This window comes from Pseudopodoces humilis, chromosome 9 (assembly GCF_049639895.1).
Source record: "Pseudopodoces humilis isolate 2021_Gansu_Grassland_sample_001 chromosome 9, ASM4963989v1, whole genome shotgun sequence".
NCBI classification, from domain to species: Eukaryota; Metazoa; Chordata; class Aves; order Passeriformes; family Paridae; genus Pseudopodoces; species Pseudopodoces humilis.
Window position 1 is genome coordinate 12,089,874 of NC_142208.1, and position 9,604 is coordinate 12,099,477.

Consider the following 9,604-nt stretch of genomic DNA (forward strand, 5'->3'; position numbering starts at 1 on the left):
TAGTCAAAGCTAAACACAGGTTCTGATGCAAAGTGTAGCCTGATGTTCACTATGCAGGAAGATGGAGAAATGAAGATGTGTCCAGAGTAGCTCAAGTGGAAAGAAGGCCAGCGATCTTTGTCCTCTGAGTCTGCTGGTATTGCTTCTCTTGGGAGTTAAACTCCTCTCACCTGTATCAGCCAAAAGGGGCCTCATTAGGTCTGACACAAGAGTCCTGTTAACCAGAGTAACTTCCACTGAAACAGGTTTGGGGCCATTCAGAGGAGCTGCTACTCCCATCAGATGAGGACACAGCAACTTCTACAACGCACTATTTCTTCTTCCAGCAGATTTTGAGAAAAAACCCTCATATTTCTGTAACTTTAGTACTGCTATTTTTTCATGTAGGAAAGCCCTTTGAGTATCAATGCCTAGGCTGGAAGGGGTGGATGAGGAAGCTTGTACTGCTGCAACCAGCTCAATATTCATTCCAGACCAGGTTGTGCTCACTTTGAAGTCAATTGCAATCTTCCATGGGTTTAACCAAGGTCTAGATTTGGCTTACTTCTATGAATTCCCCTATTTATCCAGGCTCAGTGACTGGAAGTCTCACACCTTTGATGCTGCATTCATAAACAGAAAACTGGGCTAGCTATGGCAGCATACGGAATATTCTTCTGACAAAGAAATCATTGTATGGAAACCTCAGTACCTGCCATTTTCAGACAGTCAGGGACTGAGATATTTGCTTAACGTATTTTATTTCTGGAAATTTTTCCACAGGAATGGTAATCTCTGAGCCCATGCTTTTGGGGACCTCTGGCTGGAGTAAAACCCTTTCCCTGCAAAATCTGCTACAGGCAGCACATGCACTTGTCAGCATTCACTTAAAGAGCCAGGAAGCCTACCAGCAAGTTTTAAAATCTTTTTATTTCCCAGCCTCCTCTTGGGTTTTAGCATTTAAGCCAGGACAGAACCCCAAAGCACCATGTGCTGTGCAATTGAACAGAGATTTACTTTTACCCATATAAAAAACTGTCATGTTGTGTTGGCATTTCAAACCAAATTCACATGGGCAGTGATGCCACAGTCAGAAATGAAGCAGAAATGAGGCCTGGAATCCTTGGTGTTGGGATGGGTGAGAGTTCACCTATCATCTCAAGCATAGTCATACTGCTTTCTGACATTGTGCCTATACTGACCCAGTACCAACTGAAACAGAGAAGCCTTTGTGGGAGAGCCCACAAAAATCACAGCAACATTTCCTGCAAGCACTGCATTTTCCTAGTGACCCTTCCAAGCTTACGAGCTCCAGACTTGTAGTTTTCCAAGTGGATTTGTGCCATTATAACACACAGGCCAGAACTGAGTGGTGGAAACTAGTACAACAAAACATCCATATTCCTGATTTCACAGGTACTGTCTTCATTTTTCCACGTTCATTTTACAGCATTTAGTTCCTATCACTAAAATAATACATTGCTGAAAACTCTAGAAGAAAAATCTTGAGTGTTTACACAGTAAAAGCAAGCACAAATCACTAAAGAAAACATAAAATAAAACCTACAAGTATTATAACACAGTTTTTCAGACAGTCTAAGAACCTCAAGTACCAGTCAGTGTGATCTGGGAATTCTACCCAAATGGTCCAGGTTACTCCAGAGGTTTCCTGCAAGAACTTGATTAGGTTCAGACCTCTGAGGATACACATGAATATGTATGCCTACATTCATTTTGAGCCCTAAGGAACTGATACACATAATTTGTTAACTCAATCTCATATAAGAAAGGCTGTTCTCTCACAGTCATGCTGGGTTGTAGTTCACTTTTTTTACAGTCTTATTAGTTGATGGAGATTTTAGAAAGGTATTTGCCTGAATCCCTTCACTCTGCTATAGTCACAAAAGACATTTATCTTCCCTCCTTGCTTTTTTACTGTTTCTGAGCATTCTGTAGGTTTTATACTTACTTTTTTTGCACATAGTTTCTAATTCCATCAGCTTGCAACTCTTCTATGCACCTGTTTTCCTTCTTCATAACTGGGCCTTCAGTTAAACCAGATCCCTCCAAGACAATATCACATATTTGGATTTGCCGCCCCTGCTTGATCCTCCACAGGTTCTTTGTATATGCCAGTGTATTAGACTTGAAGATAAGCATTTGATGGTAACGGCATTATCCTCAATCTGTGTTACACTCCTGAGAAAATTTTACTGCTTAAAATCCATTGCTCGGAGGCAGGCTTAACTGAAATGACTTCTGCACTCCAACTTCATTTCCCCAGTGCATTTGTGTTGCAGTAGGAGACTGCAGTGTTTAATGTCTGCACTGCCACTAGTCTGGAATAAAGGTAACACAGCCTATGGCTCAACTTGCTGTTTGCTGAGGAATGCAACACTACAGCCATTTAATAATTGTGTCAGAACTTGTGATGGACTGTACAAACTATGTTATCAAAGGCTATCTGCCTTAGACCTGGGTAGGTCTCTAGCACAAAAAAAAATCGGTGAAGTAATTTTCTTGCATGTCTCTTGCATTTTCCCCCAAACCATCATGCTGTGAGCTTGGATCTGTGAGAGGCTGTCAATCTGAGCATCTTCCATTGTTACCGAAGGCATCCAAATTAAGAGTGAATTGGAATGTTCAACATGCATTTGTACGTAAACCAATACCCTTCACAAGCAGTAGAATATAGCCTTGAAATAAACATTTTCCTCAAGGAGTAACAGATGGAAGTGCTTTAGTTTCCATTTTGTATTAACAAAAACTTCTCATTAAACTCTTGGAGCGTTAAAATTGGATAGCTCGGTGTTTTCCTGCTTGGTGAGCATAGCCTGGCCGACTTTGGTGGGCTGACACTTTGCCACATACTCTCTTAGAAGTCAGTAGTTCCCCTCTTTATCAGATCAGATTTTCTACCATTTGTTTAGATTTTCTGCTTTGCATTGTATCTTGTGTAAAATTGAATTCTGAACTCCAATCAACATTTAATTCTATGTAACAGAGTTAGCCAAGAGGAAAGGGAACTCACAGAACCAGACTGAGCTGGTCCTGGCATGCACACACTTTACCTACACCTGCAGAGTTTAAGCTCCCAGTATGGGGAAATAGATAAATATCTGTTAGTATTTTTAAGTACTGCTGAATGCAATTCAGTTGGTTGACTGGGAACCCCATCTGAATGCATTCCAGATGAGCCATTTATCCCTATGTGTCAGCTGTGGCAATTTCTAATACCATTCTGAACTGATTGCTTCATTATTGTAAATGACGTTCCAGCCCCACAAAGTTTCCAGGTGGAGCTTAATATGACGTAAACACAAATACCTACCTACCTATTTTTTTCCTCCTCCAGGAAGCAGAGAGCAAAGCAACTCAGGCATTCAGCAGTATCCAAGAGTTTTCAAGCTATTAAGAGAAGTCATTATTGTAAGGTTAACAAAAAAGTTTTATTAAAGAGTGATTTAACAATGATGATTAAACAGTTACTAAACAGTGACAACAAGGCGGTCAAACACTACTTCTTACCACACTTCTAAGCTCGCTTGTGTAGAATATGCTTTGGATTTAACATAAAATGTCACTTACCTAGCTGTAGATGCCAGGCAAGGGATCTCTTGACTTTGAGGAATGGCCTTGGGAGTTACCCCTGCTCAAGGGGAGATCACCACTGTGCAGCCACTGCCATGCATGCAGGAGAGCTCAGGCTCTGGGGCTGCAGATATCTGTAGTGTAAAGTGATTGGCTTGTAGTCAAACTCCTCTCTGGTGGCAGCCATTGAAGTTTTAGATATGTCTGGTCTCAGTTCAGGCTGGTCCTGTAAACTCTCAGTAAGACCCAAATTCTTTAGGTGAAGAGATACAGCTTTAGCCATTTCTCAAGGTTTGCACAGCAGGGCTGGCTTCAGCAAAGCCTATTTATTGGTGATGCCAATAAATGGTGTACCACTGACTCAGAGCAGGTGTGCCCTTTACACCATAAAGTTTGGGAAATAAATACCTCAGTTTCTATGTTCCCTCACTTCTGATATAACTGTTCATATTTCTGTCTCACAGCAATGCTTCCGCTGTACTCTTAATAGAAAAAGGTGGGATTTGGAGTCACTCTCCAAGCTCCGTTTAGCCTTGATTCTAACTTTGACACCTTTTAGCTCCTCCCATCAGGTCATGAACCCACAGCTTTACTGTCCTATTCACTAGAACTGAACCCTCTCCTGTATCTTCTGTTCTGCTCTCCTCAGTTTTAAATCCTATGTCAGAATATACCATATTGAACTACTTTCTTTTCCTTCATCTACTGTATGCTCTTCTTTGATATTTGTGTGGTAATTCTTTGAAGAAAGGAGTGCCTAAAGCTTATAGGGGTATTAAATATGTCAAAACAGTCATGGTGCTGAAAATACAACTACTCAGTAAACATCAAGATCTAGGCCATTTTAGCTCACTATAGGCCTAGTATGTGATTTTAGCCTGTTCATTCTTCAAATTCCCTTCTCTAACACTGGAAATAAATGCCATTAATCAATCCTCAGCATGATAATAAAAAACAAGAGGACTACATAAAGATAAATATTCTACACGTAAAACACTTCTTTGTAACTATTAGTCAGAATTGAAAGGCTTAATAAAAAATTCTCAAGACTACAAAAAACACAGTTCAAGCTGTAGTTAAAAGTGTAGCTTTCCAGAGGTTCTGACCATTATTGCCTGGGGGTCATCTGTGCACAGCAAGCTCTGAGGGGCTTCTTCACCTCACTAATGATATGGGTCAGCACCTCCTCAAACCATGCCTCCAGCTGCAGCAGCGTTCTGCTGCAGCAAAACAGTTCTTTGGGACATAACTCTTGGAACATAATAAACCAAGTCTCATATAGAGTAGTAGCATAATCTTCCCATGACTCAGCCCTGACTCACCAGGAGCCTTTTCCACATTTAAGGAGAACCATGTCATTCAAGCCATCTTTAGCACAGATGACCTTTTAAGCAAGATTGCTCAAAATATTTTTCAACTATTAAGAAAAACGAGCACTGAAAGATTGCCTTTCATAGGTGTCCCAGCCCAGCCTTGCTTGCAGGTAAGCACCCTAACCACAGGCTAGGGATCAGATCCTGAGAGAGCTGAACAACGTGGTATTTAACTGAAACTGAACAGAGTCAGATTTGTGTTATTGACAGCAACGAGGCAGCATTTGTCTAAAAGGAAGAAGGTAAATTCAGATCTGAGTAAGCATTTTTCCAACAAGTATTGCTGATCTAGCTGATACTTTGAATTAGCACATATCTCTTTGCCTTTCAGCTGCAGGGAGCGAGAGTCTCCTGGTGGTGTGGGAGTGCTCAGCAGTGCAGCCTGGGGTGGCCTGGTGGCACAGGTCCCCTGCACCCAGCACCCCAACAGCCTCCATTCCCTGCAGCTCTGCAAAACACAGGCTCCACTGCGATGCTCATCCCCCTGGCCAAGGAATTCTCTTTTCTACTCTCTCCAGCTCAGTCAGTCCTAGCTGATTACAGCTGGCCTCAAATGCTTTTTGGTTTGCTTTTGGTTTTCTTGTTTTGTACCCCTTATCCTCATTTTGAACCCTGCAAACAGCCTTTGATTGAAGTTTTAAGGAAGGGAGCTTCATTGCATCCTGAACTAGATTTTCCTTTTCATATTTAGAAGCAATTAAAAAAAAAAAAAAAAAGAAAATAAATTGTTGTTTTCTACAAAGCAGCTGCCATCAGCACAGCCTATTATCTGAGCTGGCTCAAAGCACAGAGGAATGACAGCTCAGTGCTAACATTTTAAGATTCAGAACTTCAGTCTATTTTAATGCATTCCATGATGAGTCAAAGCCCTCTCCTAGAAATATGGAAAGGCATTTTTTCTTTTCTTAAAATAGTTGTGCTATTTCACCTCAGAAATACTTAACACCCACAAATATGAGCCACTGATATTCCTGCTTCCTTCAGTTTTAATTTGCTTATATAACAGAGAACGCAAAAATGTGTTAAGAGAAGATTTAAGAATGATGCTCAGATGTACATAGACCAGAATTATGCAAGTGTCTGAGTTTACAGTTCAGCTGCAGATTGTGGCTAGTTAGTTTTGTTTATTTGTTTATTCAAGCACAACATCATTAATCAAATTGCTGAGATTTCACAAAATTAAAGTATCCCAGGAAGATACATGGACACAATAATTCTTACTTATCTCACAGGTACCCACGGATTTGCCAACAGAGGGAGTCCTCTTACTGTCTACCAAAGATCTGTGGAAGCGACAGTGTCCCTGCTGAGCAGCTACCATCTCACTAAGAGCAAGGATGGAAAAGGTTTTTCCATTAGAAAACATCAGAAACAGAGGCACCTCAGGGTATTTAGCAAATCAAAACATGGGGTAATATCAGACATCCAATCCCTAGAAGTACACTGGAGGATTCAAGCAGCCGTTTGTGTTATTGCAGCAATTATATCTGTGGGCAGGGCTATGAAATATCTGTGAGAGTAATTACTCTTAAATAAATTGAGAAGAATTATGCCAGATAAACATACAGTTCCCCTATGTCTGCCAATCAATGTTTAACTGTAAAAATCCTTTGAGTTCTTTCCTGTTGTTGTAGTCATAGCTGGTCAAACAGCAAGTATTCAGGCTGTGGTTTGGAGGAAACAAGTTCTAAAAATAAATTATTAATTAATTAAATTAAATTTAAAACAAACAAACAAAACAAAAAGACCCCATTTCTTCTATATTGTAATTCTATATTGTGATTTCTTCTATAATAAATTTTATATTGTGAACTTTATTCTATATTGTGATTTCCTTAAAGGAATTTAAATGTAATTTTAATCCCAACAGAATGAGACCCTCAGAACTTGCTTTTTCATCACAGAATAAACCAAACTTTCTTGTGAACTATGAAAATGTTTATTTAGTATTTTATAGCTACTGTTTGGATCATTATGGTTTCTGCTGCTTAACCCTTACCTGATGTAGCCACTTCCCTTATGACTTGATGAAAGGATTTCAGCAACTGATCTGATAATGACATGAATCATATTCCAGATTAGCCTGGACACAGAATTTTAGTGCATTTAAGAGAAAAAAAAAAAAGCAGAAATAACATTTTACTTATTACATCAAAGTAAACACTTTACGACTACAATGTATTACGAGGGCTAATAATTTTGTAAAATATTAAGTAACCAAACCAAGAACTGAGCAGCATTCAGGTATGGTGATTTACTAGCAGTAGCATAAAGACAAAAATATGAGGTTACAGTCACATCTGTGTGACAGTAGCTCCTTCCTTCTCACAGAAATTGCTCATGAAGCAACTCCTAAACCTCTGGGTTTTTTCAGCTTGATATATCCCAGTGAGTCTTTTAGAAAAATAAAAATACAAAACCAGTATTACCTGCATCTGTTCCATCCCCTTTCTGTCCTTTTACTGGGACCCAGATTTATACTGAGATTCCAGCAGCAGTCCTAACCTCAACCAATTATCTTCTAAAATGAGTTCAGGATAGGCAAACCAGTGCCAAGAAAACTCAGAATGGCAACAAAATTGAGCCTAATTATTGATGGGAATAAAATTGAGATTTTTTTTCTTCATTTTCAAGTGAGTAAAGTTCTTTGTTTTCTACTTCTTGTTAACACTGCAAACAGATCTGCTTTGCAAGTTTTGGACGTCTGACCATTTTAGATAAACATTCCAGCCTTTTTAATGTTTACAGACTAAACTGTAGAGCTAAATGTTTATGTTGCACTGAATAACTTCAGCTTTGTATTTAACAGAAAGACTGCTAAAGTAATATTGTTTCAATCAGTAGGTGAAGACACATGCTACTGAAGTAACCAAAATTTTAAATACAGATATTAATACTAGTCTGTCCATAAATATTTAATATATCTCTCTGTAGTAGGCTTTATAGTTGGAATATATAAAACTCCCACAGTTTACAGGGTTTCTAATTGTTTTTATTCCCAGACCCTTTGAAAACAGTTATTATTGCCTTTAGCTTCTATGAAGACTAGAATATAGCTTTTTGGGTTTCAAATAGTATGTTCCTCCCCTAATTCTAATTTAATATGAAATAAATCCTTGGCCATGTATTTCAAGGAACATGGCCTCAGATATTGCTTGGAACAGGGTTTGGATCCTATAATTGTACCTGTGCAGGGCAAGAGTTTACCCTGACACATGCAAAACTACATAGAGCAGAGAACTAGTCTGGTCCAGAAAAGAGAATTTCTGGACCAAAATATCTGTTCTCAATCAAATCTCTTCTCAGTTCTAAATAACAATCTAGCTGTCGCCTGCTAAGATTAATTTGAATCATGTCTCTTTCTCCTTGGTATTTACATTTTTCTTACTCTTTGGGGACAGCAACAATATCTAATAGTGTATAAATCTGAAAGTATGTCATTCACTCCAAAATACCACTTTGCTTGCAAAATGAAAACAAGCTGGGGTACAATATTGCTTTTAAGAAGAAGAAAAACAACATGAAGAGAGTTGCACAGTGGCATCAGCTTGCAGGCTGTGTTATTCATTGTTTAGCTGCTCATGTAGAGAATTTCCATGTTAAAGCAACACAATGCAGATGAGAATATTCTTAACTTCTGTGGTTAACTTGGATGTTTCCATTTCACTGTGAGTTTCGGCTGGATGTGTTTTCCACAAGGTCAGAAGAGTTTGCCCTGGATGGGCTCCTCTGGGGATCATACCATTACACGTTTCCTGTTTTGCACATGACAACACAGTAAGCTTTTTCAAAGACATAAGCTGTATGTGTAAGCCTTCTGAGCAGAGTTACTACTGTACTACTGCAAGAATAAGACAGTACAAAAGAAAGAACTCTTGACTGAAACCTTTCCCATCTTTCTACTGAGTCCTTCAGAACCTGAATTCAAGCCCACTGCTCAAAGAGGTTGAATTCAAAGAGCAACAACCTCAGGGTTTAACCTGGGTTTTCAAATCCCTGAGTGTAAGGTAATCAAATACAGCATTTATGTTTTGTCTTTTGTCCATTGCTTAGGCAAGTCAGTTTTCACTGTGTCAGAGTAGTTACATTAGCACTTGACAAGTCTGGCAAGGTGAAGTTACCTGAGACTCAGAGCAGGTATATCCTTTCTAATGAACTCAGAGGTAATCAGGCAGCAGTTCCTGAACCAGCTGATAAAAACTGGCATCACTATTCCTTTCTTTCAAACTGATTGACCTATGCTTAAAACAGCTCCTTCCCCAAATAATTTTCTGAAAGTTCAAAGTTATTTAGAGGTTGAACCATGTCAAGTGATTTACAGTAACTATGCTGTATTGAAGATACATTTAGTGTTTTCAAAGGAACTAACATCTGCAAGTGTTTTCCATTAATATGTTGTATTGTCAAAGGACCTTTTAAAGAGATGGCAACAGTAAAAGCATGGAAATTAAAAAGGGAAGTGTAAAGGAAATGAGTATAAAGAAATACAGTTTTGGGGTTTTCTTAATCAGTTCAAGTGGAGATGCAATATAGATATCCATTTGAAAGTCCTGATGATATCTACGAAACTGAGGAGAGTTCTGTAATTTTAAGATGGTTTACATCAGCTAAGTATCACTGAAATTATACCTGAAGACTTGACATAGATCTCACTGTTTCCA